General features: G+C 44.8%; 2 protein-coding genes across 14 annotated transcripts in view; one reads left to right on the top strand and one right to left on the bottom strand.

Annotated features, from left to right (window-relative positions):
* CCDC92 (coiled-coil domain containing 92) overlaps nucleotides 1-4,696 on the bottom strand; it is a 40,299-nt gene extending 35,603 nt beyond the window's left edge. For 2 of the 8 annotated variants that reach the window (XM_060401096.1, XM_042234549.2), the window contains exons 1-3: nucleotides 4,254-4,447; nucleotides 3,630-3,695; nucleotides 1,771-1,896 (exon numbers count right to left, since the gene is read on the bottom strand). The gene's annotated coding sequence lies outside the window, so the exon portion shown is untranslated. Of the gene's footprint in view, nucleotides 1-1,770; nucleotides 1,897-3,629; nucleotides 3,696-4,253; nucleotides 4,448-4,612 lie in introns of those variants that run through there. The other 6 variants (XM_042234548.2, XM_027956421.3, XM_042234550.2 and 3 more) reach the window with 4 other exon arrangements.
* Nucleotides 4,364-25,219, top strand: part of ZNF664 (zinc finger protein 664) — a 35,995-nt gene continuing 15,139 nt past the window's right edge. The window contains exons 1-3 of one of the 6 annotated variants that reach the window (XM_060401098.1): nucleotides 4,364-4,406; nucleotides 5,747-5,883; nucleotides 20,504-20,591. The gene's annotated coding sequence lies outside the window, so the exon portion shown is untranslated. Of the gene's footprint in view, nucleotides 4,407-4,462; nucleotides 4,726-5,065; nucleotides 5,146-5,746; nucleotides 5,884-20,503; nucleotides 20,592-25,219 lie in introns of those variants that run through there. The other 5 variants (XM_042234554.2, XM_042234553.1, XM_015101578.3 and 2 more) reach the window with 5 other exon arrangements.

Here is a 25,219-nt window from a genome sequence, read left to right as displayed (position 1 = left end):
ACATGGGTCTAAACGTAACATCTTAAGTGTTGTCAAAGAGGCAACAAAGAGAAAGATTGTAGCAGCAGAATATTCTATGCCTAGAATTCCATTATTAAAAGCATTCTTCTATTTTGTTTTCTTTATTGTAGCTTTTAGCATCTCAGGCTTGTTCTTGTGTGCTGCTGCTACTGCTGCTGCTGCGTCGCTTCAGTCGTGTCCAACTTTGTGTGACCCCATAGACGGCAGCCCACGAGGCTCCCCTGTCCCTGGGATTCTCCAGGCAAGAACACTGGAGTGGGGTGCCATTTGCTAGCTGATAGAATTGCACTGCTCACTCCCGAGAATCAGCTAGTAGGAAGGATCTTGAAAAGAGGACAACACTTATTCCCTCTTCCCTTACAGGCCCAGAGGAGTAGAGAATTCTTGCTTCAAATGGTTATTTCTGATAAAGTGGTATACAGGGATAATCATAAAAGTATTCATTTGCTCCCCAGTGTGGAAACTTGGGTAAAAACATAAACTCTGGTTTTCTGATTAACAAAGGGGTCTTTTAAGACATCTGTGAGATGCCTTCAGAGATTATGCCGAGGTTCTGTAAAATGTAACCTTTCACCTGCAAAAAAGCTGCTTTCTAACTGGTTGCCTTACTTGATAATTTGTTGTCCTGATCATAATATTTAAAACAGCATCTGCAATTTTTTTCCCCTCAAGGAATAAATCAATACTCGTAAGGTGTCCTTATTTGATTTTTTGGTTGGCCAGAAGAACTTGGTATTCTTCTCTTTTCCTTTCATGCATAAAGTATAAATAAACAGTGCATCTCTGGTTCAAGCAAATTTTTAAAATCTTTATGTTATTTAAATAGTCACACCCAAATCCAGCTGGTGGATAACACGCACAAAAGCATGGGACAAACTCATCTGCTAAAGAACAAAAGTGAGTAACTTTTTTTAAGTTTTTTTTTTAATTAATTACACGTATACATTAATTCAGAGCTGTTTTACCACCCCCCCCCCAACTTCTTCCTAAATTGAAGAGCTCAGAATCTGGTCTAACTCATGTTCCACTTAAATCCTTGTGCAGACAGTATTTATTGGGTTCTCTACTGTTCACAGGAACCTCCAGCTCTGCTCCTGGACCACAGACAGAGTCCTAACCCCACTGATCCACTTAATACATGTACTGTGATTGACAGTGAATAGCCTCATCTTTGTTGTAACAGACAGAGCATCATTCTTATCACTGACAAATCATCATTCCCAGGTTTGGGCTTAGTACAAATGGGACACATCTTTTCCTTCTTCAAACACAAACTCCAATTCACCTCATCTTTTTGGACCACTGTGATTCTGCTTCTCAACTGTGTGTTTTACCTGCCAACATGTATGGGGGAGACATATGGGAAAAAGTCAAGTGCAACTAAACTGTCAGTGGATATGACTGGACTTCTGGCTGTGAAATTTGAGTCATGTTTGAGTAATGAAGTAAACAAGCTACAATGCAGCACAAGCACAAGAGTCAGCCCTTAACCAGTATCTTTCAAAAAATGAGTTCAGCTAAGAAAAAAAAAATCTATTCATCTTCATAACCTGCTGACTCTTGAAAGAATGACTGACATCATTCCATTAAAAAAAAAAAAAAAGCCTCTCCCGCTTGTCTTCCTAGAAAAGGGTAATTTTCCTCTTGATTAAATGTTTATTATAGAAAATAAAAGCCAAGAGAAAAAATCATGCATAATTAAGAAGAGTCTTTTAAAATAAGACACGGGATGTGAGAGTGCTTTATTACCTGTAAAGCCCCACACAAATGCAAAGAAAGTAGGCTTAGAATCATCTCTGGTATCAGGTAGGCCTCTGTCCTGGTAACAGTCTTCCGAGGAGGGAAGTAGGTGTGTGGGGTGTTGTCGTGCCCAAACTGCAGAAGTCAGAGTAAGAAATAAAGAGATACCACGATGCCCTCCAATCAGACTGCCACTGCAGTCCCTCAGCCCCCCTCAGAAGACCTCTCTCATGCCAACGGGGGTACCTCCTAGCAGCCATTCCTGCCCAGCAGGGGACCAGCTTATGCAGAAAATCTGCAGGGAAAGAGCAGTCCCTTCTTGCCTGGACGTTCTAATCATTAGCAACTTGTGCTTTTTACGTCAAAGTGAAGTCTGCCTTTCTGCAAGTACTACTTGCCTTTGTTGGATCTCATGGAAATACTCTAAAACACACAGAATCCCTCTGCTGCTGACAGACCTTGAATATTTGAAGACAAATAGGACACATTCACTCCTCTGCCCAACCTTTCTGCTGGTTTAAACATCAAAGCTGGAGATGTGAAAATTGGTGTCATTAAGCTAGCACCTACCTAACTAGTCTGGAATGGTTAATCTGAATCAAATATTTATTGCACACTTGGTGAGGGAAGCATGTAAAGGCGCCTAGTTTCTGCCCTTTGAGGATACCCAATCTAGTAGATAGAATTAATCTCGGTTAACAAACATAGTGTATCCACTATGTTTTAAGGACTTTTTATGGCTGACCTTGTTCCAGATAAAAGAAAAAAGGCTTCTTCTTTTCTTGCCATATGAGAAAATGATAAATAAATACAAAAATAAGTATGTCTAAAAAGTCTTGATGCTGTTAACATCAGTATTGCCGCAAATGCACTCTGTCAAGTAATGATGATGCTAAAATGAATTTATCCAGTGAATGACAGACGAAAGTTATGCACCCACAAGAGTGATTTTCTGCCATAAGTAAAAGGATTCATTTGTTCTTTTTGAAAAGAATCAACAATAAAAATATCTAATTGCCAAGAAACCTGTTTGACTGTTGTATCTACAAACGATACAGTAAAAAATCTCATATACACAAATTATTGTCCAGTACTTTAGATATTAAGTATGTCTAAACTAAATTTACTAATTACATCATGATGCAGAGGAATAATAAAAACTATTTTAAGGTATTCCAGTAGTGTCTATGCACATGTAAACGTGTATAGACACACACATATAAATTTACCACAAACCTTTAAACCTTCTCCCCAAATATATTTCATATAAAATGAACATTTAGCCAAAAGAAATAAATTCAAAACATCTTTGGAGGTAAAAGTCACTTTAAATGTTAGCATTATTTTCCTTGCAATTCAATGGCAAGACAATGCAGGGGAATTCTTGATTGTGCAAAACAAAACCCATTTAATAAAACAATAATAAGTCTCTTGAAATACATTTCAGACTTAAAAGTCTTAAAACGGCAATTCTAGCATTAACACTCTTACAGGTAGGTTTCTGGAAATGAGTAATACATTACGGTAGGACAGTTGGGCGGCTTGTATTTTGTTATTAAGACTGATTGCTGCAACTTAAATAACAACGCGATCACACTTCCTCTTAAGGCCACTTCATTTCATTACAGAAATAGATCATACTGCCCAATACCAAAGCTTCTTATTAATACAAGTCAGCATGAAAACAGGTAACTTAGATAAACTAGAGTAACTCGCTGTAGTAGACGGCGGCTCTGTAGCCGAGCCTGGAGCCCTGCTGCATATTTGCATTCCGCTCAGTTTCATGAATCACAAACAAATCGTTATTTAGGGTAAACTAAAGCTCACACCAAAGCTTCAGAAAAGGGCTGTAAAGGTAGAGTACTTACGTAAAGGGTTATCAGGACAGGAGACAATGCAACTTATCTGGGAGGGTCTCTAACGTCCACGGGGTGCTAAAACGCATTTGAAAAGGCGACGTGGGTTCGGATGGCCGCCTCCCCACGGCCTCCCAGACAAAGCAGGGCCAGGCCCTCGGGCGCTCCCAGTGCACCTGCAATGCGGATCCCTCACCCTACAATCCCACCCCGGGGCTGGCAGGAGAGGCCCCTGGGCCGCCCTCTCCACCGCTTCGGATTGGCTTGGGTGCGCGGTGGGTTCGCACCCCAGCCTGGACTGTGGCCCTGGCAAGGGCAACCCCCTCCCTATAACGGGCTCGAAGACCCTGCAAGCAGCCGGCGCGGAGTCGCCGCGCCTCACTTTTGCCCTCCTTTCCACCTATTCGTTCCTCACCCCCCGCCTCATCCCCCCGACATGTCTCCGTAAGGGGACACCCTTCCCCAGTCTGTAGGTCTGGACCACCCCTCCCCTTGCAGTGAGGGCTTGAAAATTTATCTAAACGAGTTCCCACTGCGACAGGTGCCGCCGCCCCTCGCCGGCACCCGCAGAGCCTCCCTGCAGGTACCGCCAGGTGAGCGGGGCTGGACTCGATCACACCTCGGGCCCCGCCTCACCTGCGGGCGCAGCCGTCGCGGTCCTTCAGGCGGCTCCCCCCCTTGGCGCGATCCTTGGGGCGGGAGGCTGCGGGGGCCGGCGGCCCATGGGCGGGGCGGCGGGCGGGGCTGGCTCCTGGCTCCGGCCCTGCCCCGGCCGGGCCGCCGAGGGAGGTCAGTGGGCACCGCCCGCCGAGCGCATCTCGCCGGCTCCCACCCGAGCGCTCGCCGCGGTGCACGCTGGGAGCGGGGGGCCGGGGCGGCGAGAAGGCCTGGCCGCGCTGACCCGGCGGGCTGACGAGGCGCCGGCGCGGCGGCGGCGGCGGCGGCGGCGGGTCTGTGTCTGCAGGGAGGGGCGGGGAAAGCCGATCGATACTCACTTCGCGGGGACGGGGTGACGCCCCGCCCCCACTCTCCCGCAGCTGTGCGGGGCTGGGGAACCGACCTAGGGGAAGGGAGGGTCTGGCCGGTGGGACGCAGGCGCACAGCTCAGGTGCGGCCGCACTGCGGTTGCCCAGGGTAACGCGGGCCCGGGTGGGGCGGGGGGGGGAGGAGGAGGAGCGAGGCAGGCGAGCGGGAGCGCGCGCGCTGGGCGGTGGGGGTTGGGGGGGGTACCCGTGACAGGCCTGAGATTGGGGAGGGGGGAGGGCGCGCGCGGGCAGCCGACGGGGGCGGGGGCAGAGCCGGGGTGGGGGGGAAGGGGCTAGGGCCGGGCGGCGCGCATGCGTGCGGCCCCCGCTCCCCCGGGGCTCGCCGGTCTCGTGCGTGCGCACGCGCGCTGTCCCCCGGAGGCGTCTGGGTGTGCGGAGCGCGCGCGCGCGGCTCGGAGGCGCACCTGTGAGGTGTCCCTTGAGGAGAGGGAGGGTGGGTACGCGGAGTCCGCGGCCTGGGGCGCTTCAACCCCTCACTTGGAGTGAGTTCTGGGGTGGCCGGGCTGTAGTGTCTTTATTTCTTTTCGGGATCAAGGCGGGGGCTAGCGGGGGTGGCCAGGGAGCGGGTACTGGGTCGGAAGGAGGATGAGTGGATTAAAGAAAAGAAAAACAACCCATCACTTAGGATGGGCCTGGAGCCGGGGTGAGCGCCCAGGCATCGGGTGGGAAAGGTCAGAGTGGCTCCGCGCAGCCGGGCGGCCCGGCGGCCACCTGGGCCGGCCCGGGGAAGGGCAGCCTGACTTTGGGCCTCGGCGAGCCGGCGTGGGCCCGCAGCGCCGGGGAGCGGGGGTCACAGATGGCGGCCAGAGCGCGCGGCGGCGGAGGGGCAGCGACCGGGGCGAGGCCGGGCGGAGGCCCCGCGGGAGCCAGACTCCTGAGCCGGGCTCCATTGTTGTTGGAGCCGAGGGAAGGGGGAGCAAAACAGCTTTAGAAACCCGTGAAGCCGCGCCTTGGAGCCTTTCCAGGCGGGTCCCCGGAGAGGCGATAATGGCCGCGCCGTGGGATCAAGGGAGCAGGGCTGTGCCGCGGAGAAGCCTGGCTGCATGGTGTGATGTTGTGTGTGTGTATGTGTGTTTTTTTAAGAGCGCCTCGCGTCCCAGCAGAGCCAGTGGAGCATCCTACTCAGGTGATGAGGAACCCTCCGGGCACCCAGCGCAGATCGCTGCTGCCGCTGGACGCCTCCATTGTTTGACCATAACAAGGGCCGGATTCTCACCCAGGTAAACTGGATGGCAGCCCAGTCGAGCTCCCTCTAACCTCCCACATCCAAAGGAATCCTCTTCTCTTTCAGGACTTTACTCCAGTTTTCTTCCTGGGCCCTGCTTCTGATTAACTCAGTATATCCACTTCCCAGGCATTTCCCCGTCTGGCTTAATCTTCCCGCATCTCTCTGCCCAGTCACCTCTCATTTCCCTCAAAACTCAGCTCCTTTGTGAAACCTTCGTTGCCCAACTCTTAACAACTAAATCTCTCCCGGAGGACCCTGTTCCGGACTCTCCTAGTTGATAGTTTTTTGGTTGTCTTACTGCAACAAAGGAGACTAGATATTTTAAAAAAATTCTAAGCTATTGCCTTTTTTAAAGGAAAGTTTTGTGATGTTTATTGTTTTAAGATAATGAACTGTTTTTGTTGCTATATATGTATTTTTTTTTAAGCGGAGGTTCCTCCTCCTTTTATAGATGCACAGTTTTTTAGACCCAGAAAAATGATCTTGTTCACCCCACAGATTGGTTAAATCTTAAGAATTACTTTTAAATCAACAAAGTAAAACCTTTTCTTTGTAAAAATTAAAACATCACAGAGATGGCTAATGTCTTTGATTATAGACCTCTGTTCCCAGGAATAACAACTGTGTATAACCTTCTAGATCTTTAGAAATGTTTTTACACCAGTGTGTGCTTGTATTATCTTCGACTCTTTTAACAAGTGTGAGTGCTCTCTAGCTTTCCGTTTTTAGCATAGGATGCATTCAGTCATTTTGCAGAACTGCTGTATCATGTTCCATAGTTTGAGGACACCATAGTTTATTTAGCCATTTCCTGAACTGATGGCAATTTATGATTTAACTTTACATTAAAAAAAGTTTTATCGGTTGTTCTCTACTGAAATTTTAGTGAAGGGAGCACAAATCTACACTTATTAAATAAACTGTTTATGATGGGTGTTCTCTTTGGTTCAGAAATTTACATGTGGGGACAACCCCCACCCCTCCGTAATTGTGACTCTGTTTTAATTGTGACTCCTGTTTTAAAGTCCTGTGACCTTGAGGAAGACATTTAATCACTCTAAGCCTGAGTTTTCTTTTCTATAAGTAGTGATAATATCTGCTCTATTTACTCTACCAAGTTCAGTGATACGATGTGTGTGAAAGTCTTTGTAGAGTATAAAGTAGTATATAACGTTGATTTTGTGATCTGAAGGGATTTTTTAATTTGCACTACAATTTTTATTTCCATCTTTGGCCAGATATGTATATTATAAAATACTACAGATAGCCAACTTTGAATGCTGTTTAATTTCTGATTTTGTCATATTTTTATCAAGTACTCTTTAGACTTCTGAAAGAGTATTTTACAAAGCGTATTTTTCGTAGTGCTTTACATGCTTTGAAAAATAAGGCATAAAAATTAGTTGACTGTGAATGAAGCATCAGCAAATTGAACACTACATAAAACACTCATAATATATAAACAGAACTTTCTAGTGATGTAAATTTGTTTGTGTTTTTCTGTAGCAGCAACAGATTCAGGTTAGTTTTTATGTTCTTTGAGTAAAGTGGATTCTTACTGAATTTGCCAGCGGTATCAGAGTTTTAACAGTTTACATACATATTCAGTAATGTGATGGTTATCATATTAAGATGTAAAAGGCACAATTAAGAGGTATGTAGGTAGTTTTTTTCTTTTATTCAGATGTACACGAATGTTTCTAGCATGGCCACCAAAGTTAGCTTGCCCCTGTTCTCTTCTAGTTTACATTATGTGGGCAGAAGGGATCAGAAATGAAACACAATCACGCAGCTGCTTGTATAATCACAAACCGGTATCTGCTATGAAAGTGAGGTAGCACTGGCTATGAGAAAGTATTGAAAAGGGGACCAAATTTTAGATTGCAGAGCGAGGACCCAGAAAATACTTTTTTGCAAAAATAAGCTTTGAGCTGAGATCTGAGGGGTGAGTAGGTGTCAGTGTAGAATGAGATGGGGGATAATTTTCCAGGCAGGGGAACAGCATGTGGGAAGGCCCAGAAGGGGGAAAGCTTTGCCCATTCCAGGAACTGAAAGAATGACTTGTGGATAGACTATGGTGGGTGAGGGGCAAGTGTGGCTAGGCAGGGGGCCAAATCATGTAGGGTCTTGTAGGGCAGGTTAAGGATGTTTTGTTTTATCCCGAGTGAAATGGGAAACCATTACAAGGGTTGGGTTTTAAACAAGGGAATGACTTAATCAGATTTGCATTTTTAAACAACCATTCCAGCTGCTGCTACCTGCAGCATGTGGGAGTGGGGAGTGAAAGTAGGGAAGACCAGGTAGGCGATGTCAGAGGTCTGTCGAGAAGAGAGATGGTCTTTCCCTTCTAGTTCACATTGATTTCAAACTACCAGCTAAACTAAGGTCAAAATAGATATTTGCAAAAATAAATAATTTTTTATTTTCTAAAAGTAAGCATAAAGATGCACTTTTTTATGCAAAACACACATATGTTAAACTATTCATACTGTGCTTAACAGAATAGGATCAGAGAGAGTCAGAATTTGGGATATTTAACATATTTTTGGTAAGTTTTGTCAAAGCAGGAATGCATGAAATAAGAGTGAGGTGAGGTTCTAAAAATGAAAAGGGAAATATTGTAAATGCTGTTTGCCAAAAAAAAGTGAGAATAACAGAAAAAAATAGTAGACAAAAAAAATTGAGAAAGCAGCTGGGCACACAGTGAGTATATAATATTTATAGCTTTCTGAATACTAATAATAACTTTTTCAGAAACTAAAATGGAAAAGCAAAAAAGCAGGCTCTGATCACAATGCAAAAAACCATGAAACAAGTAAACACAGCTTCATCAAGACAAGTGCGACTGACCTGCCTGGAAGAGACCAAACAATACCCTGAAAGATAAAGGAAGAATGTCTTAAACTGAAGGATAGGCCGTATCCCTGGATGTGATATTTAAATGCTATAGAGATCCCCCTTTTCAGGTGCGCTGGACAGAATAGTGAGTAATAAACTAGAACAAGGTCTATCTAATTGTTTGAACATATTGTAGAGCCAGTTGTGTTTAAACAGTGTCACACTAGCTTCAGAGCATCTGGGCAGGTCACTGGAACCTATTCAGCACCCCAGAGATGAAAGTGTACAGAAGTGTAATAAGTGACAAACCATCACGAATGCCCTCCAAGTCAGAGAAGATGAGGAAGTAAGTATTAAGCATCTAGGCTGGACTTCACTGATGGTCCAGTGGTGAAGACTTTATCTTCTAATGTAGGAGGTACGGGTTTGATCCCTGGTCAGGGACCCCACATGCCGCAGGGCCAAAAACATAAAACAGAAGCAATACTGTAACAAATTCAATGAAGACTTTTAAAATAATGCCCACATTAAAAAAAACCTTAAAAATAGGTGAACATCTGGGAAAAGGAGTTCTGCACGCCGAGGTGAACAGAGAACAGGCTTAGCCATCAGACAGACTTGAACTGGAATTTTGGGAAAATGATACCATCATACAGGTGTTGAGAGAGAAAGAGGTACAGGTCCTGGCACCCACGAGACATTCACATCTGTTATTAGTTAAAATCTGTATTGGACTGCATGAACATTTAAAACTTCTTTAAGAAGAAAGGAAAAACAAAATCCTAAAATAGTAATGACAAATATAAGTGAAGAGTTAATATCTTCAACACGTAAAGAACTCACACAAATCAATGAGAAAATGAAAATCCACACACATGGTTGCAGGATGTGGCTCAATAGTTCAATGGATATAGATATAATTTGTTTGACATTTAGAAAGATGTATAATCTCACTGATAATCAAGTAATTTGTAATTATTCCTGTAGAAAAGTAAGACTGTATTCTCAACAGCAACAAAACCAGAAGACATTTAAGAGTAACACACAAATGTACAAAAGCTTTATGAAAAAAGTAGAAATCTTTACCTGAAGAATTTAAAAGCTAACCCAAATAAGTGGGCAGACATTACATGTTTTGGAAAGGGACCGCATCTTTGTAAAGCTTGCAGTACTCAACAAATTAAACTGTAACTTCAATGTAATTCCAGTTGAAATCCCAGTGAGACTTACTTTTGGACACTTGATAAATTGCTTCTAAAATTTGTCCAGAGGACTAAATATGCTCGAGTGGCCAAGAAATTTTTCAAGTGGAAAATACTGATGAAGGATTTGCTATGCCAGATATCAAAACATACTGTAATGGTACAGTTATGTAAATGGTGAGTGCAGGAATAGAGAGGTTGGTACATGGAACAAAGTAGAGTCCAGTAACCCATTTATGTAGAGAGGAATTTATTATATAATAAAGTTGGTATTTTGAGTTGGATACATTGGACATAATGTTGGATACATTGTAGAGGGATAAATGACTATTTAGAAAGAAAGATTCTACTTCCCATTATTCAAAATGACTTGCAATAAAGAATGAGCTTAAAGACAAAAACACCTGTAAAAGTATAAGAAGAAAATATAAGAGAATTTATTATGTTGGAAAATAAGTTTCTAGGGTAAGCAGTTTATTAATAGGTAAGACTAAGGCCCCAAATCTAAAGAGACTGATAAGTTTGAACATCATCAAAGCTGATATTTCTGTGTGATGTAAAAACATTATAAGTTGACAGAATGGGGGCAAAGTTCTGGTAACATGTGCAAACAACAACAACAAAAAATAAAAAGCCACTTCCCTGGTGGCTCAGATGGTAAAGTGTCGGCCTACAATGCGGGAGACCTGGGTTTGATCCCTGGGTTGGGAAGATCTCCTGGAGAAGGAAATAGCAATCCACTGCAGTACTCTTGCCTGGAAAATCCCAGGTCAGAGACAGAGGAGCCTGGTAGGCTGCAGTCCATGGGGTCACAGAGAGACAAACAAAGGATAATAGAATTGACATAGTTAAGAAATGAATGGAGGATGTGAATAGTTCTTATAGAGAAATGAAAGTGTCAAAGCGATGACAGGAAATTCAGCCTCACTTGTGATTAGGGAAATGGAAATTAAAACGGTGAGATTTTGTAGAGGAGGGAATGGCTCTCAGGCAAATTAAAATGCTATCCAAGTATGTAGAGGAAAAGCTACCTGATACAGTCTTTGTTGTTGTTCAGTTGGTAAGTTGTGTCTGACTCTTTGTGACCCCTTGGACTGCAGCTTCCCTGTCCTTCACCATCTCCCAGAGTTTGCTCAAGCTCATTTTCCACTGAGTTGGTGATGCCATCCAACCATCTCATCCTCTGTCGCCCCCTTCTGCTCCTTCCCTCAATCTTTCCCAACATCAGGGTCTTGCAGTGAGTTGGCTCTTCGCATCAGGTGGCCCAGAGTGTTAGAGCTTCAGCATCAGTCCTTCCAATGAATATTCAGGGTTGCTTTCCTTTAGAATTGACTGAAATTAGTCTGCCCTTTACCGATGACAATTTGGTTAAACTTATCAAAATTTGAAAAACAGCCATATGCTTTCATCCAGCAGATACACTTCAGGGGATTGGGGATATTCTAATAAGAGCATACAAGTTTAAGTATGAATGAAGTCTGTCACAGTGTCGCTTATAAAGAGGAAAAGCTGAAGATGAATGCAGAAAAAGTTTGTTGCATCTACATTGTGGAATGTTTGGTAGCTTTTAAAAAGAAAGGCAGGTTTGTATGTATTGACATAGCCTGGATGGATATCTAGAATATATTTTTGAGCAAGTTTAGTTCCATTTTTTGTAAGATAGAAAACAAAATAATAATGTGTGTGGTTGTGTGTGTGTGTTCTGAATGAAAATAGAGATACGTCTAGAAAAATATGTGGAAAATATATTGTGATTACTTCTTCTGAGGGGAGGAGAATAGGGGAGATTGAATTTTCTGGGACTGATTTTATATTTATTTTACATGCTTTTGGATTGTTGTAGGTTTTTTTAAACGGCATTTACTTCTGTAATGAAGATATTACAATTTCTCAGTTAACAAAGGCCGAAATTTAGACAGAAAGTTTTAAGACCTAGTACTTACCTGGGTGTAGCAAAAATGTCACACACTTATGTTACATTGGCTATATGTATCAAGAGCCTTAAAGTTATCATATTCATTGATGTAGCAACCACCTAGAACCCATCAAAGGAATATTTTTAAGTACAGAGAGGCTTTATGTGTAAAAGATACATATTATAGAATTATTTTTAAGGGTGCATTTGCAGGCTGGTTAAGTTATCCACGGGGTAATATATTATTGGCTATTAAAATATTTATGAAGAAAATGTTTTGAAGTACTTATGACAGTGTTAAGAAAATCAGGATACAAAATTGTATACGTTATATGATTAAAACTCTTATTAAACAGAAGTCCCAAAAGCCCTCCACAAAAATCTATGATGGTAAAATGTCTGGAGGAAATTAAATGAAAATCTTAAAAATTGTGGACTTTGGGTAGTAGGATGTTGGAACATTTAAGTTTTTCTACTTTTTTATTTTCCAGAATTATATGTCATTGCATCTGTAATTTGTTATTTCATTTATAATGGAGCATTTACTTTTTAAAAGTACATCATATCTAGGACATTTGTTAGATGCATGGTTTATAGATGTGTACACTTTAAAAAATACTTCTGTCATATATTAAAGTATCCTCTAAAGTGAATATTTTTTGAGTGATATATTTGTTGCTCCCAGCTTTTGGAGGGAAGTTTTCTTCTTAGCAATATGCAGAATACAAGTAGTTCTCATTTCTTATAACTGTAGAATAAATGCAGAAACTTAAACGTGGGCCCTGGGATTTCCTAGTTTGACTCTTGTTAACTCTTTGTGTTTCTAACACACGCATTGGGTTGTAAAGCACGCTGCCTTTTACCGAGTCAGGGTGAGTAGGACTTGGCCACAGGACCAGGGGCAGAAGCATGGGGAGCCTGATTATTATGTAGGGCCTGCAAGTGACTCAGCAGAGTGGAACTCAAGGTACCTCCAGCCATGCAGTGTGGGAGAACTGACGGGGTTATGCCAAGGGTAGGTAGATTTGCTCCCTTGCCAAGTGTCCCATGGACCTGCAGGATTCTGTGGATGTGGCGTAGTGTGGGGCTTAGTGGAGGACAAAGCTGAAGAAGTGTGATAGTGAAGATGAGGTTGAGGACTTGGAAGGGCTCTGGGAGCACAAAAGAAGGGGTCATGCAGAATCCAGAGGTGAGGGTAAGCTTTCTAGAGGCAGTGATGTCTGGTGGTGAGACCGAAGGTAAATGGAGGGAATAGCAAGTGTGATGGGTCAGAGGTAAAAGGAACGTGGTCGGGGGATGGGGATAGTGGTTGAGGCCTAGGATCAGACTAGGTCTGGGGAGCCTGAAGAAGTTTGGTTTGGTTGGAACTAGAATTGGAGTGAGCAATGGTGAGAGATGAACCAGGAGAAGTAAATAGTAGCTCACACTGATCAGAGTTTAAAAGCCATATGAATAAATTTGAAAACTACACTGAGAATTAATGGAACCCATTGAAAAGCTTTAAGCAGGATAATGAACATCCCCTTTTGCATTTTAGAAAGATTACATGACAGTGGATAATGGATTAGAGGAAGTCAGGCATGGAGGCTTTGTAGTGTCCTGGGGGAAGACGGTGGCCTGAATGACAGCTGAGTGTAGGTGAGGTGGGTGGATAAATTCAGGAGCAACTGGGAAGATAGACTTTGTGAGCAGGAGGAGGGTTGATGGTAACCAGGTTCTGGCTTAGGCCATTGACTGACCAGTGAACCCATTTACTACAGCTGAGAACAGAGTTGACTTTGGTGAGGAGATGACAGACTGAGTTTTGGATGTGCTGACAGAACAGGGCTATAGAGAAACTACATGTCACTTGTAGGTTCTTCCTGAGAGAATTCGCAAAGAATGATTTTATGCTGCAAATACATACTTTGCTCTATGAATGAGTGCTCTATATAAATCCATTATTAAAAACAGTGTTTCTGTGGTAACTATTTTTGGAATATAGTTACACATCTATATATTGTTAAGTTTGGGGAGTATCTGTCTAGCTTAGACTGGACTGTTGATGTCTTCCATTTAAGACAGCATGACCCTGACTTTGGGTAATACTGTGATTGACTTTTGCACTAGACCGTCTCTGAGCAGGTGATGGTGCTGTAGTCAGTTATCCTGTTGTGAGTTATGGCTGAATAATTGGAGTGGTTTCTACTGATGTTTCCATACTGGTCCGTTCCGCACAGAGGTAGGCCAGGACACAGAGTGGTGCCGAGTCTATACCCATCTGCACATGCTCAGCTGGCCACTGGAAATTGTCCTAGTCCATTTAGACTGCCGGAACAAAAGATCACAGACCAGGCAGCTCCAGCAACAAACGTTTACTTCTCATGGTTCTGGAGGCTGGGAAATCCAAGATCAAGGAGCTGGTAGATTTAGTGTTTGCTGAGGTCCTGCCTGGTAGCTCAGCTGGTAAAGAATCCGCCTGCAATCCAGGAGACCCTGGTTCAATCCCTTGGTTGGGAAGATATGCTGAAGAAGGGATAGGCTACCCACTCCAGTATTCTTGGTCTTCCCTGGTGGCTCAGCTGGTAAAGAATCCACCTGCAATGTGGGAGACCTGGGTTCAACCTCTGGGTTGGGAAGATCCCCTGGAGAAGGGAAAGGCTACCCACTCCAGTTTTCTGGCCTGGAGAATTCCATGGACCATATAGTCGATGGGGTTGCAAAGAGTTGGACATGACTGAGCGACTTTCATATATATTTTGTGAGGTCCTGCCTCCTGATTCATAGATGCCATCTTCTTGCTGTGTCCTCACATGGCAGAGGGGCAAGGGAGCTCTCAGGGTCTCTTTTATAAGGACACACATCCCATCGTGAGGGCTTCACCCTCATGAGCTAATCACCTCCTAAGGGCCCCACCTCCGAACACCATTGCAGTGGGGTTGAGGTTTCAATATCTGAAGTTTGAGGGGACACAAACATTCAGGCTCGCACAGAAGTATAGCTAGAGGTTGGAGAGTCAGTCAGTGTCCTCCCCTCACGGCTGGCATGGCAGCTGTGGCTGGGTGACAGTGTGTGGACCAGAGTGAGGTGAGGCCCAGAGCAGAGCTGAGGGGTGGTCCAGCTAGGAAGAAGTAGGGGAGACAGGGCCTGTGGAAGAACTCATCAGAGAGGAGGAAGATGTCTTCATCAGAGAGCATTTGGTTAAAAGAAAAAAACGTGTTTGAAGTGGCCTAAGCGCAGGGGGCTCTCTGAGGAGGCTGCCATGGCACCCCACGCTGTGTCTTAGCTGAGGCCCGCTAGCGTCTGGAGCATCACAGGAGCCGGTGCAGCTCTCTCTGCCTGTGTCTCTTCCGAGTTACTGTCCCTCTCAGTTCACTTTGTAGACCCTGGCTTTCCACCTCCCAGTTCCGAACTCTCAGGGACGAGCATCTGATTGGGTCAGCTGCTGACCCACTTCCTGTTGCAGGGCCCACAGGGGCAGATTCTCCAGGTGGTGAAGGCAGGTGGGGTTCTCAGGGGAGGGTGCTGCTCTGGCAGCTGAGGAGAAAGTTCCCAGAACTGGCAGAGACAGTAGGTTCTAATGGCTCAGAGATGTGATAAAGGGATAAAGAGTCAACCTAGATTTGGTAAATCAAAATCATTTAGCCTAGGTGTAAAGAATTACCACAGCTAACCCACAGCTATGGTAGATACTCATGCTATGGAAGAGGTTGGAAGAAGGGAAATTTTTAAAAAATGAAATGTAACTGTGGAGTCGTATCAGTAGAATTCAAAGTTTAATTTGAAAAAGCAGTAATTTCTGTTGTTGACACTAAAGCATTTCTACAGCTTTATTTTAACTTGAGAATATGCAGTGTCTCTTGTGTCACCTGATATAAGAAATTCAATAAAGCTATTCTAGAGCTCATTTATTTTTTATAAGCTTCAATTTCATAAAATAGTCATATCTTATTTCCACAGCTTATTTTGCATTGCCTTCCACAGTAATGTGCCAAATCTTGGGAGGAAGCTCTTGTTCCAGCTAGAGCAATCCTCTGTCCCGAAGGTTATAACTTCTGCCTCTTTAGGTAGATGATAAAACAATTCATAAAAAAAATCTGAACTCTCTTTCCTCAGAGTAAACCCCATTATGTCCCTCTGGCTTTCAAAATTATTTTTAGATGTGCATTTCAAATGGGTAGGATTAAGCTTGATAGGATTTAAGAATGTTTCAGTGATTCAAAGTACTTGGCGTCAGCCAGCAAACACAAGTCAGGTTTTTGGTTAACTAGTATTCAGTAACTTATCACTGTATCTCTCTATCATGATAGAATTAGGACCTTGTGATAAGCCCCCAGACTCACAGTTAGGATCGGGGAACCTGCAGAAAGCTGGCTGTACCAGTCTTCATGGTGCTCAGTAACTAGTTAGAGGTAATAATCAACTGTGAAATTCCCTGTAAGTTCTAATGCCTTAGCCTAAATATCCATGAAGATTTATGAGCAAGTGTTTGAGTGCCCTCTGGAGGCCTTATGAACAGTTAAAACACAGACTCCTACAAAAGGTTTTCTTTAACAGCTAGAATTAAGAACCGGTGGACTAGATAGATGGTTGAACTGTTCCGTGTCTGAGTAGGGAGCAGAGGAGAGCCAGGATGGAACCCACAGGAATGCTAATACTTGGGGAGGGGCAGGAGTCTCCAAGCGGACTGAGGATACCAGTGGGTGTAGTGAGAGTGGAGTCATAGAAGGGAGTGTCCAGCATGAGAAAGAAGGTGCCAAGAGGAACTTCAGCGGTGTAGTGGTGGGTCGAGGAATGAATGGGAAATGAAAGGATAGAAATCGGGAGAATAAGTCTCTAAGAAGCCTGGATGGGGAGATGGAGAAAATATATGGCAGCTAGAGACGGCTACGTGTTGGTTTTCCTTAAGGTAGAAGAGAGTTTGCTTGGGTTTAAATGCCGAGAAAAGAAGCAGAGATCAGATGCAGTGGAAGGATGTGTGGGTGAGGGGGGGCAGGGGAAGTTGACTTCAAAGTTCCTGGCTTAGAAGAGTTATTGGGGAAGATGTTGCCTTTTACAGGGTCTTAGAAGATGGTGAATTAGTGATTTTCAGTTCACTGTGTGATGATAGGGAAGGATTCCTGTTATGAGAGAATGTGGAATTGTCATTGTGGAAATGGTTCTCATTCAAGCCAGGAGGTTGAGCTTAAAAAAAAAAAGATGGAGTGCGGACATACCTTTAGCAGACACTCGTTTAGAAAGAAGAAATAAAAGAGGAGGTCAAGGCCTGAGGAGAGGTGAGGAAGTGCAGAGGACTGCGGATGGAGGAGATGCGTGTAAATTAGAGTCAGTGAACCGTGAAGAAGGCTCTTGGGCTCTAAAGGGGAGGGGAACTTTTGTTTTGTTTTATTTGGCTGGACACCACGCAGGTGTCTGGATCTTAGTTCCCCAACTAGGGCTGGAACCTGGGTGCTTGGCAGTGAAAGCACAGAGTCCTAACCACTGGACCACCAGGGAGTTCCTAGGGAACAGTTTTGCGGAGGAGGCGTTGTGGGGGTGGGATGTAGTGGGGTGCCGGGAGGGGGGGGCGGTGTGTGGGGCAGGGCCAGGAGGTGTAGAGTGAGCGGGGAGGGGAGGCCGGCAGAGACAATGGGGAGGGGAAGTTGCCACAGCTGGAGCAGATGGAGAGCCTGTCTGTGTTCATGCAGTAAGAGCCCGAATGAGCAGACTGCAGAAAGAGAATTATATTTGCCTTTGTGCTTTTCAGGTGTAAGATTCTGTGCTCCCTTCTGTTTTTTTCAAAGTGAAAGTGTTAGTTGCTCAGTCGTGTCCGATTCTTCGCGACCCCATGGGCTGTAGCCCTCCAGGCTCCTCTGTCCATGGGGTTTTCCAGGCAAGAATACTGGAGTGGGTTGCAGTTTTCTTCTCCAGGGGAGCTTCCCAAGTGGGATTGAACCTGATTCTCCTGCATTGCAGGCAGATTTTTTTTTTTCTTTTTTTTTTTACTGTCTGAGTCACCAGGGAAGCCCAGTGAGAGGGAGACTTTGGCCAAATGGAAGAGAATGTTCAGATCTGTTCCTGACATTTGAGGGGACTCTTAAACAAGAAGAGAGTACCTGTGATCAGTTTTTGATTTATTATTCTGACAGATGGCCTTTAAATGTACAGGATCATTTGCAACCTGAACAACATTATTTCCCTTCTTTTTGGTAAAACTCATAGGACAGCTACTAGAAGTTGTTTCCCTTTTGTAAAATATTTCATTAAGAAAAAATAATAGACTCCTAACTCAGGAGCGCTAAAATTACAGTCTGTTTAAATTTGAAAGGGTGAGGGTTGATTTCTAACTTCACACTGCTCAGTTTTAATAGTAAGGCATAATATTTAACATGTAAGCTTCTATAAAGGGTAGGGTGGGCATGCTCCAGCTTATGCCCAAGCATGTTTGGTTCTGCAGGACTGGTTTGCAGGCCTCTGAAGGCCTCAGCACTTCTGTCTTTGGCAACCTTTAGCATGTCACATGTCAAACAGAAACATGTACCCATATCCCATGCAAACGTAGCTTATACAGAACTGAGAGTTAAGCTTCATTTGACTAGTTGTAGGCATTAAACATTTATTAACTTTGATTTTACTACTTTCTTTTCATATTTTACATCCAATAACTATTTTTTCAGGTCTCCAAACATTTTCATGGGCCATTAAGATGCTCATAAGCTTTGGGGCCTGTACTGAAGGTTCATAGGGAATGAGATACCCCTCTTCTGCTGAGATGTTGAGGCATGTCTGGCTGGGGTGGACTTGCCTGAAATCTGTTTGTTGGAGGCACTGAGCTACCTTCTGGGAAAACTCCATTCTCAAGGGAGCTGAAGTAACTGCTTCAGTTAGTGCTCTTTTTTTGTTACAAAGAGCAGAGATCCATTCCATTTTAGGAAACAGGATATGACATTAAGGATGTGCTTAGGCCAGAAAGCTAGGCAGCTTTCGCTAGGCTAAGGCAGCTCAGAGAAGCAGTCTCTCCCATCGACAGTGGGGTCTCAGGGCTGCTGTCTTTCCTCTGTGTCTTTTTCCTCTTGCTGCCATCTGGCTTATCCTTTTCCCTTATCCTGTCCGTCTTTTTTCTACCTTACTTAGAGTTTCTACTCCCTCATGACTTTGGTTTGCTGTGATTGCACATGGCCACTCCAGCTCCTTTGTATATCCTAACCTTTCAGCTTCATCTCTCATGGCTCATCACCTGGTTCTTAGTATTGTTTAGATTCCTGAGGGAGAGATTGGGAATGTGACTTTGTTGCAGCTTTTACTGTTATTCCAGGCCACAGCAGAGGTCACTGTTAAGCTCATGGGTCAGGTGTCTGCACCTGCTCTCAGAAGCTTTGGTGACATGAGATGGAGCAGTCATGTGGTCCATGGCAGCTGGACCTACCCTTAAAGCTGAGGCAGTTTCCGTTAGTAGGATTTGCAGGCCAGCAGGCACCATGATTGGCATGTATAGTTCAGCAAGGAAGAAAAAACCTGGCCCCCTGTCAAAACCATTTGAAGTCTCTATCCTTTAAAGTATATCCTATTAACAGCCTTCATTCCAAGGCAACACTTTGTTCCTGTAGAGAAACTGAAATCCCTAAATATATTGAAAGCATTTTCATTTTCCCCTTTTCTCCCCATTTTATTCAGTCTCAGATATTGCAGGGTCACTCAGGGCGACCTGTAGGATTCCATTTCTTATATCAGTGATTTCTGCTGAAATGGCTGTTAGCAGAGTTGGGACTTGAACCTCATGTCATTCACATGTTTCCTTCCTCTCAAAGTTCTGGGCAGCTATATAGACATATAGTAAGCACCAGCCCCAGAGTCTCCAAATGAAGTGTCCCATCTGAATGTCACATGGCAGCGGTGATACCTGACTTCCTCAGTATGCCATCAAATTTCCCAAGGAAAAGCGATTTCCTCAAACTTTAAAGTAGGTCTTGGAATCTATACCCAAAGTACTCTTAGCACTTCTAGAATATAGCAGAGGGGGAGGGAGCAGATGGAATAAATAAGATAATGATAATGATAGCTAACCATGGTTCAGCCCTTAACATTTTCTAGGCCCTATTTTAAATACTTGTCATACATTAACCTATTTAACCCTCAAACTGCCTTATAATGGTCCTTTACAAGGTCAGGTGCTTTTTCTTATCTTCATTAACCCCATTCTTAACCTCTGAGGTGAAGGCTGCACAGCCAGCATGTGGTAAAACCAAGATATGAACGAGCTCAACCCTCCTTCAGTCCCTACTTCTTCAGCACCCTCTCACCCGGAAAAAAAAAGAGTAAAACAGTATTGATTCACATAATGATTAAGACTCTTTAGGATTCCAGCCAATCCCAGTCAGTTATTGGGTCTCTAATATGAACCTAGAACTCAGTGTGGATAAATTCCTAACGAGGCTATTTATGATACTAGGATTCTTGCGTCTTGAAGTGAAGTTGTGTAGACATTCCTGGCTTTTCCTTTATAGAGTTTCTTGGGTTTTCTCATCATCTGTTTGGCCCTGCATGCCTTGAATTCCACATTTTAGAATAAGTCCTGATTATAAGAGGGTCAGCTGGGGCCCCATATTTAGAATACTCAGTTCTTTGAAAAGCCTGGTGATCCTCAGTCATCCCTGATACATGCCTTCTCCTTTTCTCTCCACATGTTTCTGACCCCGCAGGATCCCAAGGCTCTTGTTGCCCTTCAGCCACTGTGGGCCCTGACTCTTCCTCTGGAATGTCTTGGGGGTTTTGATTTCTGTCACTGTGGTAAGTGTTCCCCTTTTTTCACCATTTTTGTAGATGGAGAATCACCCTCAACTATTTCTAAACCAAAATGTCTTTGGAGTTCTTTCTAAGCATGTTCCCTTTAGGGCTCAATGAGGAAGCAAGTTTCCCTGACTCATGGTTTTTCTTATGCTCTTGCCTGGATCTGGCTTTGACTTCTGTAGACCTTAGGCACCCTTCCTTAACTCTGAAGTCAGCAGAAGCATCTTTGTCCCATCTGGGGCTCCTCTTTGTACCTCTGGAGTCTAATTTTCTCAATTTCATGTGAGCCATTAAAGTTATTAAAGCTTTCCTTTGGCTGTTCCACTTCCCTTTGCTGTCCTGAAGGACTCTGGATCAGAAACCTGGTTTCTGGACTGATGGTCTCCTGGTTGTCTTTCCCATTGTTCCTGTCTTCATTGAGATATCACAACTTGATTTTGAGCTGAGTTTGTTACTCTGTGTGTTTCTGGTGTTTTCTTGTTTACAAAGCCTGAACATCAGCTTTCTCCTTAAATATGAGTTCCTGGAAGTCTTCTTACCTTGGGCAGGATGTTACATCAGTCTCTGTGCAGATATAATTCTGAGAGCATCATATTTCCAGCATAAGCATTTTTTCCTTCATTTTCTTTTGAACCTGTGGATTTGTGATCATTTTTAAATAATTTTTTTTCCTTCTTCAGCTCAACTCAAGAAGACAACATGTATTTTATATAGGACAGGTATTTGTTCCTCTTCATTTGGTCGTTGTTGAAATCCAAAATATTCCAGTTGAACCCATAATCTGGATTGCTGTGGTTCACATTCGTGAGAAAACTTTATGTCCTTGACATCTACAGCTGGGCAGCAGGAGGAAGGAGAAGCCTGTCTTGGTAGCTATTGGCCTGGGGCATGTGGCTTCTTGTCTTCCCCCTTCACTGCCAGAGACTGAATTTTCAGCTCCAGGCCACTCCCAGCCCTGACTTCACTTCCCAGCCACACAAGGAGCACTGGCTGGGTGAGATAAAGGAGTTTCAGTGGCCTCTGTCCTAGTGGGTGTAGTTACTATACCTGGTGAGAAAGTTAAGCGCAGGGGGAGGTGTGGTGTCTTTCCCTTCTTGACTCTGCAGGGCCTGGGTGGGAAGGTGGGGGCTGCACCTGACCAGCTCGCTCCCGTCCCTTTCTCTGGGAGCTGAATTGATTGCCAGCCCCGGCCCTGTTTGGAAGCCTGGGCAAATCTGCCTGGGCACGGCAGCAAAGGAGTTTTCTCTCTACGCTGTCCCTGTCTGTCTCCTTTCTGGTGCTGACTTGGGTGCCCCCAGCCAACCTTCTTTATCGTGAGTGGCCAGACCAGAGATACAGGCCTCGGTTTATGTGAAGTCCTGTTCTTTCCATACTGCTTTGGTCTCAAGTTCAAGGTTTCCACTAACAGAGGAAAAAGAAGGTCTCCGTGTGATGCAGTCCCACTGTGAAATGCTGCATCAGAACGGGCTTCACAGGCCTAGCTAATGGTGAAGTGTTGGTGTGTGTTGTGTTTCCAGTTCAGTCCCGTGCTCATTTCTGCCTAGAGTACCTGGGCTTGAGGAGTGTTACTGAGGCCACTGGCCACATTTGGTAGTCGTCTGCCAGCACACGTTTCTACAATGACACTGATCCCCCTCGGGTGTCAGTCTTCCCAAGTCGAAAGCCTGAATGTTGAAGCTCTGTGCTGTTTGTTGTAACTGTTTCTGGGCCCTTTTTGAGAGAGGGGTGGTGATGCCTCTCTAGCCATGCTAATCCTGAATTCTGGCTGCCAGAGAGCATCCAGCCTGGGATTATGGCAGCAGCTAAGCTGTGAGCTGCCTTCAAGGTTTGTGCTTCTGAGGGAGCCTGCTCCACAGACCTATCTCCCCCAGTCACACTCACCTTGGTTTCCCGAATAAAACAAGTTACAAGCAGTGACCCAGGTGTAAAAGTAGCCAGAATCTGAGATAGTTAAAGTAGGCAAATTCATAGAAACAGAGCAGAATGGAAGGGGGAGTTGTTCAACGGGCACAGAGTTTCAGTTTTACAAGATGGAAAGGTTCTGGAGATGATTCACGCTCGCACACACATACTTAACACTGCTGTGGACTCTACATTGAAAAATGGTAGCAATGGTATGTTTTATTATGTGTTTTTTTAAACAATTAAAAATTAGAATCCCAAATCTGTTAACTTTTTGACTTGCCAGCTGTTGTGGCACTCCCAATCCTAGTGTCACTCAAGACAGGCCTGTTAAAAATCCACTTTTCATTTCTCTCGAGGTCCCCTGGGTCCAGGCTGTGTTTCTCCTTCCTTTACTTAGCTGGGCCCTTTCGGGCACTGAGGGTCCTCATTGTGAACTGGGGAGGTTTTGTTTTCAGTCCCCCCATCAGTACTGCTCCTTCTCGAGGGCTGAATGAGATTGAGGCCTCTAAGCTACACGGTATGAGTGAGAGTGAGCATTGGAATGACTAATGCCAGGTCTTACCATCCATTTTGTGGATGAGTGAGCTAAGGGTGCGTGAGCAGCCTGTGGTCACACAGCTGTTTAGTGACGGGTCAGGAATTTGAACTTAGGACTGCATGCAAGCCCAGTGTTCCACCCACCAAATTATTATGATTCCTAATGTATAGAGATGTTTACTTATTTACCAGATAGATAAGATGAACTTGAGCCTTGTATGTGGGTACTCAGGTGATACATCACCGAAGCAAGTCACACTCTGTCCTGTCCGGCGGTCATTTCTGTGTACAGTGTTCAAGAGCAGGAGAGAGGTGGGGGAGCTCAGAGTGAGGGGAGATGTCACTGCAGTCAGGCGTGTTTTAAAACGATCCTTTGAATAGAGGGTCAAGAGGGAAAAGTGCTGGGAGGCGCCGGAGACAGATGCGAGGGTGAGAAAGCAGCGTTTGACTCTGAGCAAAGGAGGAACCCTAATTACAGGGAGAGGCACCGCCGGGCCTCGGGAAGCCTCTCTCTGTGAAATGACATTCTTGGCAAATGAATGCGTGTGTCATGCATTAATTAAAATAAGGGAAATAAGGAAACTCATATTTATTTGGCTTCAGCGAGGCTGCGGGCACCCTGATAAGTACTTTCACACTTATTATCTTCTTTAATTATCACAGCCGAGTGTTGTAGACATTATTATCCATATTTTTACAGATCAGTCTGAGATCAGCCAGGGTCACATAGCGAATGGCAGCACCAGGCCCACACCCTGCTGTGTCTCTTTGCAGGTCATTTTTGTGGGAGGACTTGGCTGGAGGGGAACGGAGGAGTGCGTCCCTGTGTCATGCTTTTATCACCGAAATCACACGGGCAGGCAGTTGTTCTTTGCAGACTCAGAAGAAAACTTGGCATCACTCCCTCCATACTTGTTGCCCTTTTCCAGACCTCATTTCATAGTCTCTGAGATAATTTCTGGTTAAAGAAAAATCTGGCATGGTTTCTTTTGTCTTTTATCTTTTTTCCATTAGGAATCATTAGGCCAAGTCACACAAAGAGCAGTCATCCCAAGGACAGAGGGAAAGCGGCTCTCTTCCCTACAGCTCAGTAAAACCCAGAGCTCACGTCCTTGGCCACTGGACTTTGTTAAGGGCGAGGGCAGGGAACCTAGAACTTTCAGTGTGTAGGGCTTCGGGACATGTGGGCAGGAATAGCGGGACAGAGGAGCCCACACACCTGGGGCCCCAAGTCGGAAAGGTGGGTGGGGTAGGGACAGAGTGGCCTCCCTGGGAGATCCTGGCCAAGTGACTGAAGGGCACCAGTGTCAAGGTTCTCCTCTAGTGCTCAGGACTCATACTGGATCAGAGTCTTTTCTCACCAGCTGGAGGGAGCGAAGCAAGAGGAAGGCATCCAAAGTGTCCTGAAATTCACTTGTTGTTAAAGCTGAGTTGGAGACTCTTGCTCAGTCAGAACCTCCTTTGACTGATCTGAAAAGTTGACCTCACCACCGCTGGGGAAATTGTCCTTCTGAATTACTCAGGCTACTGATGATCAGTGGTGTATTCAGGAAGAGCCGCTCCGGCGCCAGGTCGGGAGTGTGGGAATACAGGTGAGGGTGTGCTGCTGAGTAGATGTGCACCAACAGTAGCCAGCGGCCAGTGACTGACTGACTAGTTCAGGAGCCCTGCTCCGAGGTCATGGCGCTCCAGTGACAAGGTGCGGTGTGTAAGCACCTGCACGGGCCCCGGGGTGGATAGAAGCCCAGCCCACGTTCTGAGGCTATAGAGGGATTTGACCGCAGGACATTTAGGCTCAGGAGAGAAATATGCGCTTGAATCACTGTAAGTGAAGCTCCGCTCTCAGCTGAAGTTAGCCTGGAAAGACGAGGAAGCCTACGTTCACCTGTGTGAGTGAGAGCACCAGCTCAAAAGAGTGGCCTGGCGGCTGGGGCTTGGCCGTGGGATTTGTCAGCAAGGGCAGGTGAAGACGTGTGGGGAGTAAACCAGGTGGAGGCCTTAGTGGCTTCTGTAGAGTGTTAGGGGAAGCCAGCCCCTAGGTGAGAGGTCTAGGACCTTACAAGGTGGGGCTTCCTGTGACCTGTTGCCATTGAGGCAGCCCAGGGCATGTGCAGAGGGACCAGAATGAGGAAAAGTGGCCTTGGTAGCTTAGGAGTGAGGTACTGAGAAAAGTGTTGGAAATTGGA

Source organism: Ovis aries, chromosome 17 (genome assembly GCF_016772045.2).
Source record: "Ovis aries strain OAR_USU_Benz2616 breed Rambouillet chromosome 17, ARS-UI_Ramb_v3.0, whole genome shotgun sequence".
NCBI classification, from domain to species: Eukaryota; Metazoa; Chordata; class Mammalia; order Artiodactyla; family Bovidae; genus Ovis; species Ovis aries.
The sequence above is the reverse complement of the archived record's forward strand: the minus strand, read 5'-3'. Positions and strand labels throughout refer to the sequence as shown.